This window comes from Delphinus delphis, chromosome 4 (genome assembly GCF_949987515.2).
Source record: "Delphinus delphis chromosome 4, mDelDel1.2, whole genome shotgun sequence".
NCBI lineage: Eukaryota > Metazoa > Chordata > Mammalia > Artiodactyla > Delphinidae > Delphinus > Delphinus delphis.
This window is the reverse complement of record NC_082686.1, coordinates 86,623,046-86,650,614: the sequence shown is the minus strand read 5'-3', so window position 1 is coordinate 86,650,614 and position 27,569 is coordinate 86,623,046. Positions and strand designations below refer to the sequence as shown.

Genomic DNA, 27,569 nt, shown 5'->3' with positions numbered 1-27,569 from the left:
TGTGGTATAGCCATAGAATGGAATACTTCTCAGCAACAAGAGGGTATGACCACTGATATATGCAAAAACAGGGATATACCTCAAAATATATTTTTGAAGTGAAAAACGCCAGACAAAATATAGATACTATGTAATTTTATTCATACAAACTCTAGAAAATGCAAATTACACAATAATAATAGAAAGCAGATCAGTGGTTGCTTTGGGACAACAGGGGTGGGATGGCAGGGACCAAGGAGGAGCAGGAGGAAAAGATTACAGAGACTTTTGGGGGTGATGGATATGTTCATTATTTTGACTGTGGTGATGCTTTCATGAGTCTACACATACGTAAAAACGCATCAAACTATAATTTTTAAACATACGGGGTTTACTGTATGTCAGTCAGACCTCAATAAAGTTTTAACAAAAATTAATTACCTGTCATTTTTGGTGAGTATTAGTCTTCTATTTTTACTTCATTAGAAAGAAACCCATGACTTGCTGTGGAACTTGAGCAAGTTACTAACATCACTGGGATTCAATTTCCTCAATTTTAAGAAAGAGTTGACTTCTACAATGATAAAAGATCCCTTCCATCATCTCTCATTTATGATATATAAGCCACATTCAAGAATATGGAAGAAGTCCTAAACTCTGATACTTAAATTGTAATGATAAAGAAATTTTCTTCTGGAATAAGGAAGGGTGGCAGCATTATAATTTGACATATAGACTCTGACTGTGGCTCTTGTACCATCAGCTGCTATGGCTCCTTTTATGGAATTTTCAGTTTGTGAGGCATTTGTGGAAGATTACACCTGAGCCCAGGCTGAGTTGGTCCCAGGATGATAATCAACCAACAGGAGGATTTGAGGTATCTGAATGCCCCTGGGTCACTTGAGATTCTTTTTAGACCTTATACAATTAATATAAATTTGTAGTGTCCATGAGATTGAAATTGATGTAGGCTGAAAAGCCAGAATGCTTTAAAATTCTGTTCCAAAACTTCTTAAATGTTTATAAACAATGCTTTCTGGAATGATAGGAATTGAAAGGAGTGTGAATAATTTTATTAATATTAATCTTTATTTTCCAAACAATAATTGAAAGAACAAACTAATAAATAATGTTAGCACTCACTGAATGCTTATTTGGTTTCAGGCACTGTGCTTTGCATATGTTATATCATTTAATCCTCAAAACTATTCAATATTATGTTTACTTTTTTATAAAAAAACGTGAAGGATGCCATTCCTGAGACAAATGCCCAGTATCACACAGGTAGTAAAGTGCCAAGTATTAACTATTTTCATCACAGTATTTACAGATCATGAATTTAACCTGAGCCATGTGGGTTTTTGATTCTGTTTCATTCCACTTCTAACTTACAGACTGGCCTTCAAAGTCACTTAACACTCTTCATGTTCTGAGGTCTGCACTTTGAAAATGAAGATAATGATTTTCTTACAATCCACATACAGAGGACATAAGAAATAAGACATAATCAGATGGCAAAGAAAACCTATTTGCATTGATAGCAACATCTTCTATAAAAATTAGAAAAATAATTTTCATAGGTTTGGTATTTATCATTTATAGGTGTATCCCAAATGTCAACACAATTAATCTTGCTTTTATTTTTTTAAGATTAAAATAAAATTGACAACATTTCTATCCTTTTAGGAAGTAGAAAACTCACCGCCTTTCCCCACCACCCCACCTTCAGAGAGTTCTCTATTAACTGGTGTTTTCTATTAACTGGTGTTTTCAGAGAGTTATATTAACTGGTGTTTTCCTGGACACCCGTAGTTCTCATTTTCTATTCTAGCTGAACTCTGGGTCTCACTGTTATTTCATCCCCAATGATTATTCTTTTTGCTCTGTCTTACACAAAAATAGGGAGGGGCAAAGAATTTCTTTGATTCCAAAATTATGTCAATTTGTATAGATAACACCTCTCTTTTAAGGCAATGGAAGAGGGGAGGTACAGCACAAAACTACACAGAAAACAGTTTAAAACAGAGCATTAGACAATTCTTTTCTTAAGACTCTTTCCATAGCCCTGTTAGCAGAAATTATTCACCAACTTGCTCTCTTCTGCCATATAATCTGAGCACTTTTTCTGTCTAATACCTCTGTCATCTTTCTCTCCCTCATTGAAACCCCCATATTTGTGATAAATTTCCATGATGAACAATTTAGCTAATACTTTCATACATTTCCTTCCAAACTATAATCCTCCATCCTTATCTTCCACACTAACAGGCAGTTTCCTTTTCAAAAACATTTGTCTCCCTAAGAGAAATTCAGATGCCATCCACTGACATACACGTTTTAAAAACCTCATTTCACATTTAATGTGCTAATACCTTGCTAATTTGCAATTACTTGTCTGGTAACCTTAATACAAACCAGAAAGTAAGCATAAATGGTTCACAGGAAGCCAAACTCACCATCTCAGGCAACTTATTTATAAAAATAAAATTGTATAAGAAGTAACAGTAATGATCAAAATGATAAGAAAAACATTAAAAGAGTTTGTCTTACAGATACATGTAAATCAATGAAAGTAGAACACTCCTTCACACCATATACAAAAATAAACTCAAAATGGTTGAAAGACCTAAATATAAGACATGACACCATAAAACTCCTAGAAGAGAACACAGGCAAAACATTCTAGGACATAAATCATAGCAATATTTTCTTAGATCAGTCTCCCAAGGAGAAAGAAATAAAAGCAAAAATAAATAATAAAAGCTTTTGCACAGCAAAAAAAACCATCAACAAAATGAAAAGACAGCCTACAGAATGGGAGAAAATATTTGCAAATGATGTGACCAACAAGGGGTTAATATCCAAAATATACAAACAGCTCATACAACTCAATAACAGAAAGCAAACAGCCCAATCAAAGAATGGGCAAAAGACCTAAATAGACATCTCTCCAAAGAAGACGGCCAAGAGGCACATGAAAAGATTCAACACTGCTAATTATTAGAAGAATGCAAATCAAAACCACAGTGAGGTATTGCCTCACATCTGTCAGAATGGCTATCATCAAAAAGTCTTCTAATAATAAATGCTACAGAGGGTGTGGAGAAAAGGGAACCCTCCTACACTGTTGGTGGGAATTAAAATTGGTGCAGCCACCATGGAGAACAGTATGGAGGTTCCTTAAAAACTTAAAATAGAGTTACCATATGATCCAGCAATACCACTCCTGGGCATTATCCAGAGAAAACCATAATTCAAAAAGATACATGCCCCCCAATGTTCATAGCAGCACTATTCCTAATAGCCAATATATGGAAACAACCCAAGTGCCCATCAACAGACAATGGGTTTAAGATGTGGTAAATATATACAATGGAATACTACTCAGCCATAAAAAAGATGAAATATTGCCATTTGTAGCAACATGGTTAGACCTAGAAAATATCACACCAAGTGAAGTAAGTCAGATAGAGAAAGACAAATATTATATGATATCACTTATATGTGGAATCTAAAAGATAATACAAATGAATCTATATATAAGACAGAAATAGACTCATAGACATAGAAAATGAACTTATGGTTACCAAAGGGGAAAGAGAAGGGGGAGAGGGATAAATTTGGAGTATGAGATTAACAAATACAAAGTACTATACATAAAACAGATAAGCAACAGGATTTACTACCTAGCACAGGGAACAATATTCAATATCTTATAATAACTTATAATGGAAAATAATCTAAAAAAATATTATCTATATATAATTAAATCACTTTACTATATACCTGAAACTAACACAGCATTGTATATCAATTATACTTCAATCAAAAGAAGAGTTTGTCTTAAATGTAAAACAAAACAAAAGAACCCTCAAAAGCCAAAGTTCTCTTAGTAAAAATGCTTCCTTCCATTGTTTAAAAAATGAGCTGTAATTAAGGAGTATAAGAACAGTTCCTGGATATGACATGCTCTCAGATATGATTATAATACATTAATGAACTAATTTTGCATGAGATGGATGAATGATTAGAAAATAGCAATTATGATAAAATAAGGTACACACGAAGATAAGCCAACTCTGCTGCACAAAGTACTGGGAAAGAAAAGAAAGAAAACTGAGACAAAAAGCAAAACCAAAAAATAACCGTTACTGGAATACAAAAGCCTAGAATTTTCTCTTTAACTGATAACTAGTAGGGGCAGTATGAAGCTTTAATTCAAATATTTGAAATTCCCTGCTAATTTTAAATCCAATACCACCAGCTAGATTATGAAATAAATTTTGTAAAGGAAAAAAAATGGTTGAAATATTTACATATTTGACCACAACATTTTAATAAATATAAATAAACAGATGAATTATTAACTTCCTACTTTGTAAAGCAAAATCTTCAAGAAGGAGACACCACTGACCTAGGCTTTAAAGGAATAACATTTACTAAATTTAGAGCCATGACACTCCAGGTGGAGGACGCACAAAAGCCAAGGCGCAAACGAGCCAATTACTTTTTATTCCATCAAGAGGATACTAATATCATCATGGATGAGTAGAATGTAGCTCCTGGAATGAAAAGCTGAGGGGTCACTACTCCAATGAAATGAGTGATAGAATGATTAAGTTAAAATAAGTATTTCTTCGGGATACTGGTAGAGTTGATAAAAAGTCCTGAATTTTTTCTTTTCTCTTTCTCTTTTTTTTTTTTTTGGAGGGGGGTTAGAGGAGGTTGGGGAAGAGAATTCAACACTGACACAAGTTATTAACAAAAATATGTACATTTAACTTAAATTTACAGGTTAGTCTTATGATGTGACTAATGCCATTGTCTAATACAAATGTCTGGAACACATTTTTCTCTATGTATTTATATTAGTATTTATTATTTCTTTATTATATGCATGTTATGTTACTTATCAAGTAAACCCAAATACATGGAACATCTAAACTTTGTATGCAAGGAAGTAAATAATATACTCAAGCAATCTAGTGCACATTCCAAGAAAAAATGCATTCACTATGTCCCCCAAATCTCAGGCTATTTTTCCATTCTCCTTCAATTCAAAGATCTTGTCTAACCACAGACTGAGAACCACTCAGAGAAGCTAGGATCACTCCAGGGAATTTTATATTTAGCAACTCACCTGGGTCACTGGTTTCTGTCCATGCCCCATATTTAATATAATATGCTAATCTTTGAATATTGAAGTTTTCCAAATAATCAAGTTTTCTATGAATGACCTAGCCACGAGTACACACATTAGCAATTCATTATGTTTAATTTAGACCTCATCAGTGCCTTACATCAAGTCCTAAAAAGACACAAAACAATATATTCTGAAAAGTATTGGGTTCTACCTTTTGATATTTTTAAGGGTGCATTCCTTTCTTTCATGAATTCAAATGCTGTACTTTCTGGGCTTAACCTCTGTGTCAAGCTGTCAAGATGATAACCATCTGTTTGATTGGTATTTTTTTTTTTTTTACTATGTTTGACATACTTTTAATGGTTTCTATTGATTTTTTCTTCCTAGCAATTGTATATGGTGATCAAAATATTTAATATGTGACTTTCCTGTTCTGTCTTCAAGTAGACAGTATAAGCTGTGCTCAAAAATATATTTTAAAAAATCCATATAAGACAGTGTTATGAACATTGTACATGAAAAAGGTATAAAGAATTTAGCAAATTGGCTCTTGTTCCCATAATGAAACTTAAAAATAAGATTTAAAGTAGATTATAAAACAATCTTTAAAAACACACACAAACAAAAACAACTGAGCAAAGAATAAGAAAAAACAGAAATTTGATGACCAGCAAAGTTTTCCATAGTGAGCTCAGAAAAATCAAAGACCAGTTTGCCGAAAGAAATAAAACCTGTAAGGCAATTAAATGTCTTCCAGGGCATTAAATGATTGCCCCAACCATCACTCTCCTCTTTCCTCCTCCTTTCTTAGTCTGGAAAGGAACAGTAGTGGAAATTCTGCAGAGATTCTTATACATTGTGAAAATCGCCTAATCAGCTTTGTAAAAGCTATAGAATCTCAATTACCATCATATCTTAATAGGATTTGGAATCCAATTGATCCAAATTTTGTCTAGATGCCATTTGTGTGGCAAAATGAACCAGACTATTTTCTTTCTTTCTGAACTATACATTTAAGTTTTTGTACAAGAAAAATGTATCCTAACACCCCACCCCTGTGCGACACATTCTTTTAAACCCCCAGCACAGTAGCACCAACAAGATTTTTCATGGAGGAAGTACACAGGCTACTCCTGAACAACCAACTATTTTGCAGACTGGCTTTCTCCTCAAATTTGGCTCCTAGATGCTCAGAGCACCCACCTGAGCAGACATATCCTACATCTTCAGATGAGAGAGATAAATGAACTCCATAGAGGACAATATGAATTCTAAGATAGAAGTTGAGGAGGAAAATCAACCCCCTTACTCTTTTTTACAGGACTAGAAAAAGTTGTGTGTGTGCTTACCTGATGGCAGTGAGCTTGCTCTCTGTGCCAGTGACATTAATCCTGAAGCTAATGTGAACTGCGCCTGACTTCAGAATAGCAGCTCCTTCTGCTATTATCTGGCAACACTACCCTTTCAGAGTCTTCTGGCTTTGTGCTGTGGACATTTGCTTCCTGAAAAGATAGTTGATTTGACAGTTTAACTTTGTGAAGGTTGGGTGAATCTAATGATATTTTTCCCCATATAAGTTGCATGCATGTGAAATTGAACTTAGACATGATTAAGAGGAGTCTTTTCTGCCCATTTAGCCTTTGCATCATTTACCAGATGCAGATATCTTAGGAAGATAGAATCTAAAATTTTAAGTTATTTTGGATGCTTAAGTAAGTCCTGGGTGAACATGAAGGTTGGATGAGTCAACTAGAATTTTAGACTTGGCTAGACTTACTTTGGAACTAGGACTTGCAGCTGGCAACTGGGCAGTGATTCAGGAGGTAGCTGATGCTAAAAGAAAAAAAAGAATGTATTAGACTTATATGGTTATAAGCAGCTCCTAACCTCTTTAAAAATACGCCTAATTTCCCTTGTGGTAGTTTCTTTTTCCATCCAAATAGTTTCTGGATGTTAATTTTAATCTGATTTCATCTGGACACCAATGTGGGGAGAATAAAGGGCAAGGCAGGTGAGTAGCAGAGGGAATTTTATCTGAGCTCCAATCATTCACTGGTGCCTCTGGTTGTAAACACCAGAAAAATGAAAGCAACAGAAATAGCTAAAAGCAAATTTAAGAAGAGAAGCTGGAATGCTCAAGTCCAAAAGTAGTTACTAGAGGAAGGAGAAGCTCAGAAATTAATGTGTAATTAATGTGTCATGAAAAGAAGTTGGTAGAAGAAGAAGCGGAGGAGACAGGAGGGAACATGGAGGAAGAAAGGGAGAGAAGGGGAAAAGGTATGAACTTCAATTACTTGAGTAGAGCTAGGTCCTCAGCTTAAGCTCAGTTTTGCTGTCATAAGATGACTCCAACATCTCAATAACTCATAACATTTCTTTCTCTCATATACTACATGTCTCTCATAGGTCAACCGCCGTAACCACAGAACCAGCCCCAAACTGGCCCTATCTTGTTTCTAACAAGATACTGAGCTGTTTTTCAGAGACAACAGAACAAAACCCAAAGCATGTGCAGAGGAGAAGATCTTGACCTCAAAAAACACCCAGAACCACAGTTTCTCCCCCCATGGAACCAAAGGCTCGGACGTGACTGGAACCTGAACGCTGGAACACTTTCAGAAGCGGAGGGTCCAGACTGAAGCCCCTTTACCGTACCTTACTGCAAATGGCCAAGTTCCAAAGTCCCGCCAGTTCTTCTGCATACCAACCCTCCTCCCCTAACTCATAAAAGTTTGACTGAACCCCAGTTTGACAAAATTGAACTGTACCTCCTGTCTCCTTGCTGGTTGTCCTCACAATAAAGTTTTTTCTTTTCTCAAAAGCCGGTGCCAGAGTATTTGCTTCTACGTGTGTCAGGCAACAAGCTCTTTGCTTGGTAATGAGACAGGAAGGGAAGGGGCAGGACCCAACCACCAGATAAATGAAGAAGGGGCACAGCTGTTAGGATGCGATAAAAACTGGCTGGAACCAGCTGAAACCAATATGGCTTCGAGAACAGTCTGGTCATTGATTTTACCTCATTATACCTTCAATGTAATACTAAAAATCACTCCCCCTTACCCACCCCCCCCCCACCGACAGTTCCGAGACAGACCATAAAAGGCCAAAAAGGTGGGTGGTGGCCCAATTCCTGGAAAATCCCCACCTTTCCCCAAAATAGCAAGGATATTCCTCCCACTTGTTAGCATGTGAAATCACTCAGCCCATAAAAACTGACAATCCCCTGCCCTGAGGCCACTTTCACTTTCTGAGACAGTCTGCATTCTGCCTATGGAGTGCGTATCTCTCGAAATAAACTTGCTTTTGCTTTTCTTTGGCTCGCTCTTGAATTCTTTTCTGCACAAAACCAAGAAGCTTCACTTGTGGTCTGTCCTAAGGGTTCCTGTGGGTCCCAGGACATGACATTTTCCTCTCCTGCCACAGTAACACTGCTGCTGGGCGGCTCATTGTCTTCACTTAGGATGTGGGCCGGTAGACTGCGAGGCCTTAATGGAGGTTTCAGAGGGAAAACAGCATACCAAAATCACAAGACAGAAGCTCAGAGGGACACACTTCATCTCTGCTCACACTTCATTTGTCAAAGCAAGTCAAATGGCCAAGCCTGAAGTCAGTAGGGTGGGAATGTATATTTTGAAAATATATAATCATCAAATAATATGTAATAACTAAAAATATTCATGAGGAAAGATGCCATTTCTACCTTCTTGGGAGTAGTGGTCAGGGCATTTCGTAGAATGCCCTTCAGTTTAGGTTTTTCTGATGATTTTCCTCATAATTAGAGGGGTTATGGGTTTTGGGGGAGGAAGACCACAGAGGAAAAGTGCCATGCTCAGCACAGGATATCAACAGTAGGTACTATCAATATGACTCATCACTGTTGGTATCAACCTTGAGGGAGAGCTTGTCAGATTGCTCCACTGTAAAGTTATTTGTTTTTCTTCTTTTCCGTACTTCATTCTTTAGAAGGAAGTCATTATGCACAGCCCACACTAAAGGAGTGGGGAGTTTTGTTCTACCTTTTGAGAGCATTTCACTCTTTTTACAGGTGAGGGATCTGAGCTTTTCAGAGTTTAAGCCCAAGTTAACATAGTTAATTAAGTGTCATCAAGGCTGAAACTCACATCTGTCTGACTTACCGAAACTATTCAGTGCTACACATAAAGAAGCAAAAAAATAGGGAAATGATTAGAAAAACAGAAGGATATGTTTATGAGTTTGTTTTATTGAAGCATGTTGAGAGCCATGGCCCCTTGATAATAGAGACATTCAGATAATGATTCCTTAACTTGCTACTCGCTAGCATTGGGACAGGAGAGTTATGCTCCCTGACGTTTATAACTCTATCCAACTACTGTCGTAATGTGACCTATTAATCTGTCTTTCTGCAAATACACCCTGACTCCATTCTAATCATTAAGCCACTTTTCAAAAGCGAAACCAAGTTCTCACAGTGCTGTGGGGAGAGTAGAGGATGAAAATGATTTTATCTGTCTTATGGCTCCTAAGCAGTGTGGTTTTTTTTTGTTTTGTTTTGTTTTTGTTTTTCTCTTGATGAGAGTTATAACTCCAGATCTGACTAATAAAGAGAAGGCATGTTTCTGTCACAGAAATAGCTTTTGTACAAGTGGGAAACTGTCACTAAGGCTGAGAAGCAGAGCAACAGGATGGTCTACATCTGGTGGGTGAAAATTGTGTGAGGTTTTTCCTTCTTACTATGGTGATATAATTCAATGTTGACATTTTAAAGTATGTGTCAGGTCTCATTTCTTTTAAAGTGTCATTGACAATGCAATTCAAAGACAGAAACGACCATGTAACAGTATTTTGTGTTTTCTGAACTAGGATCAAATCTCTCTTCTGACAAAAAATTAAGTTACAGAGAATGTATAAAGATGAAACAGAGTTTGTGGACATTCTATATACTTCACATGAAGATGGATTTCTCTATCCATTTTTATAAACTGAATAGAGACCACGTGACATCTGAGTCACATGTGCATACCATACATTTAATTGTAATCATATGCTACTCCTGAACGTGATTTGTTTAAATATTCTTAGGTGCAGCGATTTCTAAGTTGACTGAACTCTTGGCTGGCAACCAGGAAGTCAAGTTATTCACCTCTATTTCTCATACTATAGAGACATTTATATTTTCAGAAATAATTTTCTCCCTCAATTGCTGAGATTACCTTGACTTTCTGAGGCTGTTATGTAAATCCTACACAAGGATTGAGATTTTAGGGCAAAAACTGTTTTGTTTACCATTGTGTCCCAGCACTTAGTACATTCTAGAACACTGTATACACTTAATCAATGTTTGTTAAGTGAATATTGAACAAATATTTTCCAGAGAGAAGCATTGCATAAACTTAAGATAGTCATAAAATACACAACTACTTCTAAAATGAAAGGCCATGTTTAAAGTCTAAGATCATTAATTTCCTTCAGCTCAGAATAAAGTTTATTTTTATGACACCAAGTATAATAAAGTCTGTATCACATAACTCGTGTGATGGCACATTTTCTTCCAAATATCCTAATCAAAGACAAAGCCCCAAAGATGGATATTAATGGCTAACTTCTATGCTATGCCTTCAGGAAGTCACTAAAAATTTTAACCATTAGGCAGCTATTCATATGAACAGAATCTAATTTTCCTTTTGATAAGCCAATTAAATTATATTTTCTTTATACTAACTAACAAAATTGATTGAAAATTAATACTTAATGCTGATGAGAGTATGTTGAGAGAGTTACTCTCCTCGATGGCTGCTGTGAGAGTATTTTGATACAATTTTTCTGGAATATAGTTTGGGAATATATACAAAGAGGCTTTAAAGAGTTCATAGACTTTTTTAAACAAAGGAGTTCTACCTCTAGATGTTTATGTAAAATAAATTGTCAGAGATTTTGTCAGAGATCAATATTTGAGGATATAAGGATGTTTGTTACATAATAATACTGATCATGAGCAAGTGTCATTTAATTTCATTGTGCTCTAATTTGGGGGGCAATGCTTATTTTTTAATTCAGTGCTAATTTCTTATTACAGTTACACATGATCATAATTTAGAGAGTCAAATTGTTGTACAAGCCTTATTACAGTAAAAAAGCAGAACTCTGACTACCTCTTTCCAATTTCTGTTGCCTAGAGGTAGCCACTTTTAGCTCTTTTAACTGATTCTTAGCATATTTGCCTCCATACTTCCACCAATCTAAAAACAAACAAACAAGCAAACAAGCTTAATTTTTCAATTTTACGCATTACATACTGACTTCCTACTATGGAAAATTACAATTTAGCTTTTTTTCACTGCCTCTATCCCCAGCTTACACATACAACCTCACTCTTTCCCTTTTTTCTCAACAGAGTTTCATCATAATTTTGTATTATCACTACAGCGGGTATAGTATTAAGACTATATAAACACGAGACCTTGCTCAGTCATATTGGGTACTGTTATTACTTTTCCTTAACAAGTTTGGGTTTCCTTGTTTCTTTTTTTTAATTTTTAGGTAATGCTATTGTTGTCCATTCTTAGCTTCCTATGTATTTGTAGTTCTTTTATTTACTTCCCCAGTTATGCAAATCTTCTTTCAGTACATGCATGTACGTTAAGCATCAATGTCATCCTCCTAAAAAAAGTCTCTCATGAGCCTTTCACTTTCCACATCTGGATGTCTGAAGCTTAGCTCTTGTTTGCGGGTCTCCTTTCACCATCATCTTGGGGATTTTCTTTCTACTTCTTGTATGGAATTTCCTTTTTCCTGGATTCCATGTCTTTCTCTCTTAGTTTTCTTTGTTTTGGCGGAACACAGATTCCTGAGGAACTGCATATAAGAGGTAAATCTTTTTCTTACCTTTTTGCAGTCTGAAAATTTTAAAATTTTACTCTGATACTTAAGTAATAGTAGGCTGGGAATAGAATTATAGACAAGAAAACATGTACCCTCAGAATTGTGAAGCCTTTGATCTATTGCCTTCTAGCTTCTATAGTTGTTAATAAGAGGCTCAATAACAAAGGCTAACATTTTCTCAGCACTGACTATGTTCCAGTCACACTTCTGTATGTATTTATGTTTATTATCTCATGTAATACAACAAACCTATAAGGTAGGTGCTACTTTAACTTCCTTTTTTACAGATATGGAAGCTGAGACACAGGGTTGCAATGACTTTCCCAGAGTTATAGGGCTAGTGAGTACAGAGTCTGGGATTTGAATTCAGCTGAGCTGGATGGCAAATTCATGCTCTTAACCTCCATGCCTTATTGACAAATTGATTAGTGATATTTTCAATGAATCATGAACTTTCAATCTGAATACTTTTCTTATTATTTTATATTTTGATTTCAGTATCCTGAAATTTCACAATGCTGTGTCTTGTGGTAGGCTTTTCTCATTCATAATCATGAAAGCACAGTGAGACATTTCAGTCTGGAAATGCTGTGCTTCAGTTCTGGAGAAGGTTCTTGAATTATTTCTGTGTTAATTTCCTCCCTTCTCTTTTCTCTGTTCTCTGCTTCTAAATTTCATGGACTGGCCCCACTAATTTTCCTATTCTCTGCCTGTATTATCTTCCATAGCTTTACCTTTCTGTTTCACTTTCTATAAGCTTTCCTCAACTTTATCCTCAAGAATTTCTATTGAATTTTTAATTTCTGCTATTGTATTTTAACATCCAAGAGCTCTTCTTTGTGTCCTCTGAATGTATCTCTTTAAAACATTCTGGGTTTTTTTCCCATAGGTTTATTATCTCACGACTATCTCTCACACATTCATATTCACATCAATCAGAGTATTTTGCATTTTTTAAAAAGTTCTATCCAAGTTGCCATTTTTATTTTCACTTGTAATCTCGTTCAGATTTGATGGAGAAATCAAAAGTTTTACAAGCAAAAGCTAAGAGAATTCAGCACCACCAAACCAGCTCTACAACAAATGCTAAAGGAACTTCTCTAGGTGGGAAATACAAGCGAAGACAAGGACCTTCAAAAACAAACCCAAAACAGTTAAGAAAATGATAAAAGGAACATATATATCAATAATTACCTTAAATGTCAATGGATTAATTGCTCCAACCAAAACACACAGGCTCGCTGAATGGATACAAAAACAAGACCCATATATATGCTGTCTACAAGAGATCCACTTCAGACCTAGGGACACATACAGACTGAAAGTGAGGGGATGAAAAAACATATTCCATGCAAATGGAAATCACAAGACAGCTGGAGTATCAATACTCATATCAGATAAAATAGACTTTAAAATAAAGAATGTTACAAGAGACAAGGAAAGACACTACATAATGATCAAGGGATCAATCCAAGAAGAAGACATAACAGTTATAGATATATATGCACCCAACATAGGAGCACAATACATAAGGCAAATGCTAACAGCTATAAAAGAGGAAATCAACAGTAACACAATAATAGTGGGGACTTTAACACCTCACTTACACCAATGGGCAGATCATCCAGACAGAAAATCAATAAGGAAACACAAGCTTTAAATGACACAATAGACCAGATAGATTTAACTGATATTTATAGGACATTCCATCTGAAAACAGCAGATTACACTTTCTTCACAAGTGCACACAGAACATTCTCCAGGATACAGCACATCTTAGGTCACAAATCAGGCCTCGGTAAATTTAAGAAAATTGAAACCATATCAAGCATCTTTTCTGACCACAACGCTATAAGATTAGAAATCAATTACAGGGAAAAAAACGTAAAAAACACAAACACATGGAGGCTAAACACTACATTACTAAATAACCAACAGATCACTGAAGAAATCAAAGAGGAAATCAAAAAACACCTAGGGTCAAATGACAAAAACACGATGATCCAAAATCTATAGGAAGCAGCAAAAGTAGTTCTGAGAGGGAAGTTTATAGCAATACAATCCTACCTCAAGAAACAAGAAAAATCTCAAATAAACAATCTAAACTTACACCTAAATGAACTAAAGCAAGAAGAACAAACGAAACCCAAAGTTAGTAGAAGCAAAGAAATCCTAAAGATCAGAGCAGAAATAAATGAAATAGAAACAATAGCAAAGATCAATAAAACTAATATCTGGTTCTTTGAGAAGATAAACAAAATTGATCAACTTTTAGCCAGACTCATCAAGAAAAAGAGGGAGAAGACTCAAATCAATAAAATTAGAAATGAAAACGGAGAAGTTACAATGGACACTGCAGAAATACAAAGTATACAAAGAGACTACTACAAGCAACTCTATGCCAATAAAATGGACAACCTGGAAGAAATGGACAAATTCTTAAAAAGGTATAACCTTCCAAGACTGAACCAGGAAGAAATAGAAAATATGAACAGACCAATTACAGGTAATGAAATTGAAACTGTGATTAAAAATCTTCCAACAAACAAAAGCCCAGGACCAGATGGCTTCACAGGTGATTTTTATCAAACATTTAGAGAAGAGCTAACACCCATCCTTCTCAAACTCTTCCAAGAAATTGCAGAGGGAGGAATACTCTCAAATTCATTCTATGAGACCACCATCACCCTGATATCAAAACCAGACAGAGATACTACAAAAAAAGAAAATTACAGACCAATGTCACTGATGAAAATAGATGCAAAAATCCTGAACAAAATACTAGCAAACAGAATCCAACCACACATTAAAAGGATCATACACCATGACCAAGTGGGATTTATCCCAGGGATGCAAGGATTCCTCAATATACACAAATCAATGTGATACACCATATTAACAAATAGAAGAATAAAAACCACATGATCATCTCAATAGATGCAGAAAAAGCTTTTGACAAAATTCAACACCCATTTATGATAAAAACTCTCCAGAAAGTGGGCATAGAGGAAACCTACCTTAACACTATAAAGACCATATATAACAAACCCACAGCAAACATCATTCTCAATGGTGAAAAACTGAAAGCATTTCCTCTAAGATCAGGAACAAGACAAGGATGTCCTCTCTCACCACTATTATTCAACGTAGTTTTGGAAGTCCTAGCCATGGCAATCAGAGAAGAAAAAGAAATAAAATGAATCTAAATTGGAAAGAAGAAGTAAAACTGTCACTGTTCACAGATGACATGATACTATACATAGAGAATCCTAACCATGCCACCAGAAAACTATAGCACTAATCAATGAATTTGGTAAAGTTGCAGGATACAAAATTAATGCACAGAATTGTCTTGTATTCCTGTACACTAACAACGAAAGATCAGAAGGAGAAATTAAGGAAACAATTCCATTCACCATTGCAACAAAAAGAATAAAATACCTTGGAATAAACCTACCTAGGAAGGTAAAAGACCTGTACTCAGAAAACTATAAGACACTGATGAAAGAAATCAAAGATGACACAAACAGATGGAGAGATATACCATGTTCTTGGATTGGAAGAATTAATATTGTGAAAGTGACTATAATACCCAAAGCAAGCTACAGATTCATTGCAATTCCTATCAAATTGCCAATGGCATTTTTCACAGAATTAGAACAAAAAAGTTTACAATTTGTATGGAAACACAAAAGACCCCAAATAGCCAAAGCAATACTGAGAAAGAAAAACAGAGCTGGAGGAATCAGGATCCCTGACTTCAGAGTATACTACAAAGCTACAGTAATCAAGACAATACGGTACTGGCACAAAAACAGAAATAATAGATCAATGGAAAAGGATAGAAAGCCCAGAGATAAATCCACGCACCTATGGTCAACTAATCTATGACAAAGTAGGCAAGGATATACAATGGAGAAAAGACAATATCTTCAATAAGTGGTGCTGGGAAAACTGGACAGCTACATGTAAAAGAATGGCATGAGAACACTCCCTAACACCATACACAAAAATGAACTCAAAATGGATTAAAGACCTAAATGTAAGACGGGACACTATAAAACTCTTAGAGGAAAACATAGGAAGAACACTCTTTGACATAAGTCACAGCAAGATCTTTTCTGACCCACCTCTTAGAGTAATGAAAATAAAAACAAAAATAATCAAATGGGACCTAATGAAACTTAAATGCTTTTGCACAGCAAAGGAAACTGTAAAAAAGACAGCCCTCAGAATGGGAGAACATATTTGGAAGTGAATCAATAGACAAAGGATTAATCTCCAAAATATAGAAACAGCTCATGCAGCTCAATATTAAAAAAAAAAAACCCAATCAAAAAATGGGCAGAAGACCTAAATAGACATTTCTCCAAAGAAGACATACAGATGGCCAAGAGGCACATGAAAAGCTGCTTGACATCACTAATTACCAGAGAAATGCAAATCAAAACTACAATGAGGTATCACCTCACATCAGTTAGAATGGGCATCATCAGAAAATCTATAAACAACAAATGCTGAAGAGGGTGCAGAGAAAAGGGAACCCTCTTGCACTGTTGGTGGGAATGTAAACTGATAGAGCCACTATGGAGAACAGTACAGAGGTTCCTTAAAAAACTAAAAATAAAATAACCATATGACCCAGCAATCCCACTACTGGGCATATACCCAGAGAAAACCATAATGCAAAAAGACACATGCACCCCAGTGTTCACTGCAGCACTGTTTACAATAGCTAGGTCATGGAAGCAACTTAAATGCCCATCAACAGATGAATGGATAAAGAAAATGCGGTACATATATACAATGTAATATTACTCAGCCATAAAAAGGAACGAAATTGGGTCATTTGTAGAGATGTGGATGGACCTAGAGACTGTCATACGGAGTGAAGTAAGTCACAAAAATAAAACAAATATCATATACAAATGCATATATGTGGAATCTAAAAATGTGGTACAGATGAACCAATTTGCAAGGCAGAAAGAGAAACACAGATGTAGAGAACAAACGTATGGACACCAAGGGGGGAAATCGGAGCTGGGGAGCGTGGTGGTGGTGGGATGAGTTGGGAGATTGGGATTGACATATATACACTAATATGTATAAAATTGATAACTAATAAGAACTTGTTGTATAAAATATAAATAAATAAAATTCAAAAAATAAAAAACAATAAAAATCAATACCAGCTTCTTCTCAGACCCTTACACAGCTTCTTATGAAGCTGACCTCATCTTGTGCTATCCCTGATTAATATTAAACATCAATAGCTGAAGGAATGGAGAGAGACTTTCACATCCATCCATTACTGCCAGTGTTCCCACACTGTATTTTCACTGGGAGAAGATCAGGCACCTTTTCAAACATTAAGGCCTGGGCTTTCTTGGAGTCTTACTCTCTTGTATATTTAAACAGGAACAGAAAGCCCAGAGATAAACCCATGCACATATGGTCACCTTATCTTTGATAAAGGAGGCAGGAATGTACAGTGGAGAAAGGACAGCCTCTTCAATAAGTGGTGCTGGGAAAACTGGACAGGTACATGTAAAAGTATGAGATTAGATCACTCCCTAACACCATACACAAAAATAAGCTCAAAATGGATTAAAGACCTAAATGTAAGGCCAGAAACTATCGAACTCTTAGAGGAAAACATAGGCAGAACACTCTATGACATAAATCACAGCAAGATCCTTTTTGACCCACCTCCTAGAGAAATGGAAATAAAAACAAAAATAAACAAATGGGACCTAATGAAACTTCAAAGCTTTTGCACAGCAAAGGAAACCATAAACAAGACCAAAAGACAACCCTCAGAATGGGAGAAATATTTGCAAATGAAGCAACTGTCAAAGGATTAATCTCCAAAATTTATAAGCAGCTCATGCAGCTCAATAACAAAAAAACAAACGACCCAATTCAAAAATGGGCAGAAGAGCTAAATAGACATTTCTCCAAAGAAGATATACAGATTGCCAACAAACACATGAAAGAATGCTCAACATCATTAATCATTAGAGAAATGCAAATCAAAACTACAATGAGGTATTACCTCACACCAGTCAGAATGGTCATCATCTAAAAATCTAGAAACAATAAATGCTGGAGAGGGTGTGGAGAAAAGGGAACACTCTTGCACTGCTGGTGGGAATGTGAATTGGTACAGCCACTATGCAGAACAGTATGGAGGTTCCTTAGAAAACTACAAATAGAACTACCATATGACCCAGCAATCCCACTACTGGGCACATACCCTGAGAAAACCATAATTCAAAGAGTCATGTACCAAAATGTTCATTGCAGCTCTATTTACAATAGCCCGGAGATGGAAACAACCTAAGTGTCCATCATCTGATGAATGGATAAAGAAGATGTGGCACATATATACAACGGAATATTACTCAGCCATAAAAAGAAATGAAATTGAGCTATTTGTAATGAGGTGGATAGACCTAGAGTCTGTCATACAGAGTGAAGTAAGTCAGAAAGAGAAAGACAAATACCGTATGCTAAAACATATATACGGAATTTAAGAAAAAAAAATGTCATGAAGAACCTAGGGGTAAGACAAGAATAAAGACACAGACCTACTAGAGAATGGACTTGAGGATATGGGGAGGGGGAAGGGTAAGTTGTGACAAAGCGAGAGAGAGGCATGGATATATACACACTACCAAACGTAAGGTAGATAGCTAGTGGGAAGAAGCCGCATAGCACAGAGGGATCAGCTCGGTGCTTTGTGACCCGCCTGGAGGGGTGGGATAGGGAGGGTGGGAGGGAGGGAGACGCAAGAGGGAAGAGATATGGGAACATATGTATATGTATAACTGATTCACTTTGTTATAAAGCAGAAACTAACACACCATTGTAAAGCAATTATACTCCAATAAAGATGAAAAAAAAAAAACTTGCATAGATACTTTCAGTTTGCACAGAGATGAACTTTTCAGAAAATTCCCTTTATACATCAAAACATCGTCTAATATAATATAGCTTTGTATATTAGTTCAAAGAACACAATTCTTTTAAAATAAGGTAGTTTTAAAGCTAAATAAAAATATGCAGTAAATACATGCAGAAAGATAAAACTACAATGTTAATAGGTATTTTCCTTTGAATTAGAGCACTATATCTAAGATTTTTTTAAATGTCTTTTTTTATTCTTTTGAATTTTCCAAGTCCATCATCTCAAATTTACATCTAATCAGAACTCTTGAATATCTTCCCTTCCTACCACACAAACCAGATATGTGCACCCTGCCTGGCTTCCACAAATTGTTAGTGATCTCTCCATTTTCCTTTTGCTCAGGCCCAAAACCTAGGAGTCATCCTTCCCTCCTTTCTTTAGAGCAAAGTACATCCTGAATTTGACCACTTCTGATAAGCTCTACTGCCATCTTCCAAAATCTTACCTAGATTTACTTCAATAGTCACTTAATTGCCTTCCCTGTTTCCATTCTTGTGCATTGCCTCCATCCCCAAGTCAATTCTCCACTCTGCAGCTAGAATAGTTCTATTAGTACACGATTCAGACCATGTTGTTCTGCATTTCTTCTCTGATGGCTTCCTCAAGTCTTTCCCTGGGCTGTATGAGATCTGGTCCTGACCTACCTCTCCAGCTTTTTACCGTTCCCCTCTTACAACATTCCTCAGGCCACAGTGGCCTACTTGTTCATCTTTGAAATGACCATGCTTGTTCCCACCTCAAGGCTTTTGCATTTGTTAGTCCCTCTGCCTGGCACACACTTGCCCAGGTCTCTGCAGAGTCTACTTCCTCAGTTTGTCCCTGTCTCTGCTCAATGTCATATCCTTAGAGAGGTTCTCCTGACTCTAACCAAAGTATTGCTCCTTCACCTCTCTGTTCTTGTCTGTTTCCTCCCCCTGCTTTATTTTCCTTCATAGCACTATCACTATCTCATGTCTATTGAATGTACACTCATTTATAACCTGCCTTCCCCTCTAAGACATTAGCTGCACTGAGGACAGGGACAATGTTGTTCAGTGCTCCATTACCAAGCTTACAGCAGTCCCTGCTCCAGATATATTTTCTTTCAAGTTATAAAGTAGTACTTTATAATTAGAAATAAAATACATACTTTTGCCTAAGCATGAGCCCAAACCCCAATTATAGTCTGAGAACATTCTGCAAGGTACAGCTTTGACAAAGGAAAAGAATGAGCTGTCAGGAGAATTGAGAGGTTAAATGAAGAAAGTGGAAGTTGAGCTGAGCCTGACCTGAACTAAAGCATTACAGAGGCTAAGGAGAAGAAGAGAAATAATGGGAGAAGGAAAATAAGACTGCAGTTAAAAATAGAAAGGTCACTGAAGGCCAGCTTCCACTTCCAAGCGACTGAGTGCCAGAGAGGACCAAATTCTATAACAGGCTGTGGAGAGGGGTTTGGCACCTGGCACCGGGATGCCAAGGTTATTATTCTGTAACAGAGCTCTGTGGACCCTTTAATGATGACAGCAGGCACTCTGTTAAAAGGTTAGCTGTAGAGGGCACCTGAGATAGAAAGTGAACGGCAATGTGCCTGGCACGATATGGCTTAAATCTAGTAACTGCACCTGCAAAAGACTGAAATGTTTGTTATGTGACTATAAACAGAATAGGCATCCGAGACAGTGCCCCAACTGTTTTCAATGATCAGGTTTACCAGAATCCAGAATGAAATTAACTCTAAAATACCCACAAAAAGAAAATATTCCAAGAGAGAACTGGTAAGGGGAGGAGAAGTCAGTTCACCACACCTATGCAAATAATGTTGTGAGGGGAAAACAAGAAGAAATCTGAAATGGACTCAGACTCTTTCTTTCTCTCTTTCTCCCTTCCTTCCTTCCTTCCTTCCTATTGTATCTATATGTGGTGATGGACATTAACTATACTTATTGTGGCAATAATTTCACAACATGTGTAAGTCAAACCTTTATGGTATACACCTGAAACTCATACAATGATATGTCAATTATAAAAAGAGAAGAAATAGTGCATAGATTCTCTCTCTCTCTCTGATATGGTATTACATAGATGAACATATCTATGTGGAACCAATTTAAGATCTGTTGATAACCATCCGGCAGCACTGTGAATTCAAGGGCAGAATACCTAGAACAGATTAGATCACAGGTTGGATGAGTGATCTTATTTGAGTCATTTCACTCCTCTAAGCTTCATTTTTCTCATGAGTAAAATAAGAGAATTTAACTAGACCATTCCTAAAGTCCATTACAATTCTTGCAATCCCTATCATTATAACCACTGGCATTTATTTGAGCTAAATGAAGTAAATCATAAGCTCCTAAGGATTGACTCACTTTATTATTCTGCATGTACTTAATCAAATATCATTTATCCATCATCCATCTATCCTTCATTCAGTGAACATTTATTGAGTAACTATGATATGCCAAACACCACTCTAGGAGTTTCAACAAGGTCCTGGCCCTTAAAGAATTCTACCAAAGGGTTTGACACTGTAGTTCTTTAAGGTTAATTTGTTTTGGGACTTAGGTAAGACTCCTTTAGTCAACAGAGCGAGATTGGTTAATTTGCCAAGATGCGGATTTCTATATGTACGTATTTGTATCTGTGTTCTCTTGTGAACACAGATATTGGAATTTTATCTGCAAAGTTTGTATACATACCCACACAAAGTATGTATATACATGTATACATACCCATGATTTTCCAAGCTACTGAAGTCTGCCAACTGTACCGACAGTGATAAACATAGTGATTATAGCTCAGTCCCACCAATTGCTTCACAGGATTCTAGCCCCTTTAGGTTCCACACTTGTGCAATACTACTGCTTATGTAAGCAACTTCAAGAATCACTGTGTCCACATTGAGGTGAGCCTGCTGGGTGGTTCCCACAGAGGAGAGCCTCCTCTCAGGGAGTTAGGCTGTGCATTAGCCCCTCTTAAGAGTCTGTTCATTTCGGACACTGATGCCCATTTATTAAAGAATGAATTCATTTTTCATTCCCTCCTCCTCTTGAGGATGGTCTCCACCACTTGAGGCTTTTTTAACAGTCATCTCTGGAAATTCATCTTCTCGTTCTTCTAGTTTACCACATATCCGAAGCATTCACTCAGTCAGTTTTACCAGGACTTTATGTTTCACTCTGCAGCTTTAGTTATCAGAAAAATAACAGACTCTTAAGCAAACAAACAAGACTATTTTGGAATTTCTGTCTCCTTTTTTAAGGAATGAAGAAAGATAACCCAAAAGACCTGTGTTCTTTAACACAAACACCACCTACTAAATCAAAAACTCACACTTATTAAAGAGCCAGATGGTTGTTTCCTCCTGCTCTGTTCCACCTAGTAACCCAGAAATATGTGATTTTAAAGAGAAACCTAAACTTTTAAGCAAAAAAAAATCATGATTTTTTACTTAAAAAATATACAAACACTGAATAATAGATGAATTATTCTAGCATAAGTAATATTTTTCTTATTATTTTGTGACAGGTGCTTAAAATAGCATTCACCAATGGCAGACGTAGAAATGCACTGCTCAGCTCTGCCTTCAAGGAAGGACTTGCTGTCAGATGCAGGGAATGTGATCAGCAGGCTGCCTCCATCCATTCGTGCTTTAGGATCTGTGTTGGCTGCAGAGAGTCAGGGTGGTACTCTTCTCAGGGCTGTCCCCATCCAACGACTCTACAAGGCAGGGGTGTAAGTGGAGGATCATTTTGGCCCAAGGTGGGACATTCTGATGGGCTTAGATCCCTCAGGAATAAGGGTTGGGGTAGTGCTATCAGGTATACTGTAGACAAGACTAGATTTGGTACCAAATTTGAGGAGACCCTGGATAGTTGAGTGGAGGAGGGAGGACATGAGTACCAGTTGTTGGAATCTACTTTAGCTATGGTAGCTACAGCTTGTCCTGCTAACGTCCCTTTTCTAAGTTTCTCTCAGGAAAGGAGGTCCATCAGAATCCCAGAGGATGTGCTGCCAAAACATGTGGAGAAGGAGATCCAGGAGGGAAAAGGGATGGACTGTGGTAGACACAGAAATGAGCTGCCCAGTTCCTTCTTCCAGGAATGAACATCTGCCCGGCTGCAGGAAGCAGCTAATAGCAGACAGTCTCAAATCACTGGCTTCTTCAGAGTTTGCCTCAACTGCAGACAGCCAGGGTCTCACTCTTCCTGGGGTAACTGGTAGCCCATGACTGAGCAAGATGGGGGAATATTTCAGCACAATCTAGAATTCCTCTGATGGTCAATATTTGCTCTGGAGCTCCACAGGGTTGGCAGAGACCTTGCCACACTTGCATCATGATCTGAAATCTCTCAATCTTGCCCAATCTTGCTTCCTCCCCCTTCCCTTTCTTTCAAAGACCTTTTGCTTGTCTAAGGACATGCTTCCAGGGAACACAACCAGTGGCATTCACCCCTTCTCCCACTTACATGTAACAGGGCCTCTTACTTTGCCTCCTCACCTCTTATGTTAGTGGGACAAGGAATGGGAGTGGTGGCCAGCAGCACAGAGATCTGATGATCAGAGTCTGAGGTAGTGGGAAAGGGCAGGAATAAAATTATTTCAGTGCTTTTTCACTTTTCTTCTCAGTCCTGAAATACAGGTAACATCATTAATGGCATGGGAAACATAGGTGGTTTGGTGTACAGTACACCTTGCTGCTTAGGGTAATAGACAAATCTTTAAGAAATGGATCTATTTTTAAATGTTCTGAGGAGGTTAGTTAAAGGTATTTTATAATAACTCCTTTAGTAAACAAAATAATGCCATTTTAATCTATTTTATAAACACAGATTTTCATATGTTAGAATTATATAAATTATATTTTAAAAAACTAAAATAAAGCAGCTATTCTGATTGATACTACCTCAAGGTTTGGGATGGGGAAGGTAAGAAAACTGCTCCTACTGTTATCCAAAAATGTGTTATTAAAAAATATTTGGACTTCCATTCAACATTCTCTTTATGTTGAAGACAGAATTCCTTCTTCTTCCCCAACCCCTTAACCTGCCCCCAACTCCCGTCCTGTTTCTGGCATTTACTCTCTTTTGAATAGAACTTAGCCCTGCCCCCTTGGCCTGACACACAGAATTCTGGAGAGTGGCTTAGAGTGCTGGCTTTGCCCCAGGATCAGGACAAAGAGAAGGAGGGCCAGGCCAGCTGGTTCAGGCCCTTCTGTGGTAGAGCTGAGAACCACAAAGATGGAGCACAGCTTCTTTCCCCCTGGGCTTTTCCACTTCTACACACAACATCCCAAGTGAGGGCTGAAGAGGCTGATCACCTCTCCTTGTTTGTTTCTTCGTCTGTACATTGAGGACCCACACAGGCACAGGCTTGCTGCGAAGCTTAACTGAGATAGCGAATATGAGAGGGTCCAGCACAACGCCTGACACAGCAAAGTGGCCCAAAAAGTGGGTGTTTGTTCATATATGTGTTCATTTATTCCTGGCCTTCTATTGGGAATGTCTGAATATATGACATATGCTCATATCTGAGCCCATGTACCTATGCAGCTGGCAGGGTAAAAAAAAAGAGGGACTCCTTTAGGAGACAGGGTTTCCTTATGGACTAAAGCTGTTTTGCCTTTATTGCTCTGCTCTAAACTGCACCCCCCACCCCTGGTGATTCCAAGTTCTCCATTATAATAACTCCAAGGTGCTCCCAGTTCTAAGGGGGTGTGTAAAAAGTACTCAAGTAGTCCACCTTAAATGTCTTTAAATGAAAACAAACCATAAGTAGTCTTTGAGAGTATGAAATACATAAAAGATGTCACTGGTTTGTAAAATCTACTAATTACTTATTAGTTGCCATTTATTGATTACCTACTCTATGCCCGGAACTGGCACTTTATATACATTCTTTCAATTCATCTGCCTTATAACATGCGGGATAGAGAAATGGATACTAGAGAAATTGTGTAGCTGCCACGAGGTCCCTAACTACCCAGCAGGCGATTTCCTATGAAGCTGATGCAGCTTAGGCTTTAGCTCCTTCACTTGCAGGGGTCCCTGCGAAGGCCCTGTAAGAAGTCCTAGCATGTGTTCACATGGTCATGTTTTTACTAAATTTTCAAAAGTAAGATATTTTAACAGAAATCAGTTAAGATTGTTTTCTCTTTCTACTACAATTTCCTCACCATCACACTCTCCTTTGTGGCACTGGAGTGGCCATAAACCTTTCTGGGAGATGGATAAGGGCAAGTTGAGGTAGGCTACATTTAATTTGGGTTTAGTAGCACCTCATGTTTGGTTAAGGTTTCACCAGCCCCCCAGTGTAGGAATTTGCCGTGTCAGCTCACCCAGCATCATGTCACAGGATGTAGGGCCAAAAGTTGTAACATAATATGAATCTGCCCTACAGCACCCAGCACTGGAAGTACACAGGTAACAGAGGAGAGACAAGGTTTAAAGTCTACAGACACAAAAGCTAGACTATGGAAATGCTTCCAAATCTTACATTCACATATGGGAGGAGTTTAATACAGGTTTTCCCAAATTTGGGAATAACTCTACAAATCTAAATGACAATACCAATAATGACTTATGGAGGCAAAAGGCATTTTTTCTGAGCAATTATTTAAGAAGATTATAGCAACCATGTTACAGGAAGAACTGAATTACCTTTCTATTCTTACGATAGAAAATGATATTGCGAAACAACTGTCATATGAAGAAGTGACTAAAGAATTTGAAGCCAAAAATGTAGGAAAGAAATCATGCGGTGTATATAACTGTCAGGTAGTTAGTAAAAAATATATATGGTTATCTTTCTGAATATTGGAATGTTTTTGGTATTTGTTAGCTTTAAACTTTTAAAAAATGTATTATTATTTCTCTTTAAAAATAAAAATCCACGTTTGCTCTAATTTTAGTTTCATATTTTGTATTATTTTTCTTTTTTCCCCATCTTTATTGCTGTATAATTGACAAATAAAAATTGTATAATTTAAAGTATACAATTGATTTTTTTTTTTTTTTTTTTTTTGATACGCGGGCCTCTCACTGTTGTGGCCTCTCCCGTTGTGGAGCACAGGCTCCGGACGCGCAGGCTCAGTGGCCATGGCTCACGGGCCCAGCCGCTCCGCGGCATGTGGGACCTTCCCAGACCGGGGCACGAACCCGTGTCCCCTGCATCGGCAGGCGGACTCTCAACCACTGCGCCACCAGGGAAGCCTGATGTTTTTATATATGTACACATTGTGAAATAATTGCCACAACCAAGCTAATTAACATATCCATCACCTGACCTAGTTACCACTTTCTTTGTGTGTGCATGGTAAGAACACTTAAGATCTACCCTCTTAGCAAATTTCAAGTATACGTTACAGTGTTGTTAACTGCATTCACGTTGCTGTATAATTGTCATATCTACCTGTTGAACTGGCCCTTTTATCATTACATAATTACATTCTTTGTCTCTAGAGACAGTTTTTAACTTAATGTTTATTTTGTCTTATATAAATATAGCCTCCCTTGCTTTCTTTTTGGTTACCATTTGCATGGAATATCTTTTTCCATCCTTTCACTTTCAGCCTGAGGGTCTTTAAAACTAAAGTAAGTCTTGTAGACAGCATAACTCTGGCTCCTTTTTTTTTTTTAGTCCATTCAGCCACTTTATACCTTTAGATTGAGAAGTATAATCCATTGACATATAAATTATTGATAAGTGAGGACTTACTATTGCCATTTTGTTAATTGTTTTCTGTTTTGCAGCTGTTTTGTCCCTCTCTTCCTCTCTTGCCATCTTCCTCTTTTATTTGATTTTTTTTTTTTGGTAGTGATTTACTTTGATTCTTTTCTGTGTATCTTTTGTTGTAACTATTATAGGTTTTTATCTTTGTGGTTAGCTCCAGGCTTGCATAAAATATCTTGTAGTTATAACTTTCTATTTTAAGTTGATAACAGTTTAAGTTCAATTGCACTGCAGATGTTCACAGTGGTGGTGAGGTCCTGGGGTCCTCCTACTCTCTTTTTCCCCCGTGTGGTAAGTCACAGTCAAGGGGATCATTTTTGGTGCCAGGATCAGGGACAAAGGTATATGCACAGTCATGGCAGTGCCAGCATCTAGGACATGGGTGCCCACGCTGTGGCATCAGGACTTGGGGGAATGTGGTGAGGGAGGGAAGGGTGTGGCACCTCTGGCCCTAGAGGGATGCAGTGGCAGATCTTGCTTAGGGGGCATACAGTGGCATGGACTCCAAGCAGCTCTGTCAGCTGGGGTCAGCTGTAGTCCTTGGTGGTGAAGGCTGCTGGGGACCTTCTGGTTCCCTTTACCCCCTTAGGAGGAGCCTTTGGTCCAGGGGATCCCTCTTGGACCCAAGCTGTGCTGGGCTGGGGGATAGGATGATTCAGGTAAAATGCTTGCTGTGCTTTTCAATTCCGGCATCTTCAGTTTTTGTGCTCCACAAAACTCCATTTTGCTATAGTTTCTTTATTGTAATCTAGAGCTCTCCAGAGCTGTTTTCATCTGTGAGTAGTTATTAGGTTACTGTTTTGGTGGGGGCATGAGACCTACTAGTTTGCCATCTTGCTAATGTCACTCCTTGTATTATTTTTCTTAAAGTGGAATTCTTAAATTGGATCAACCCCTGCAGCTAGT

General features: G+C 37.4%; 1 long non-coding RNA gene across 1 annotated transcript in view; it reads right to left on the bottom strand.

Annotated features, from left to right (window-relative positions):
- Positions 1-27,569, bottom strand: part of LOC132424188 (uncharacterized) — a 108,863-nt gene that overhangs the window by 30,860 nt on the left and 50,434 nt on the right. The window contains exons 2-3 of the long non-coding RNA XR_009519179.1: positions 6,900-6,955; positions 6,472-6,624 (exon numbers count right to left, since the gene is read on the bottom strand). This is a non-coding gene — a long non-coding RNA (uncharacterized lncRNA). The remainder of the gene's footprint in view (positions 1-6,471; positions 6,625-6,899; positions 6,956-27,569) is intronic.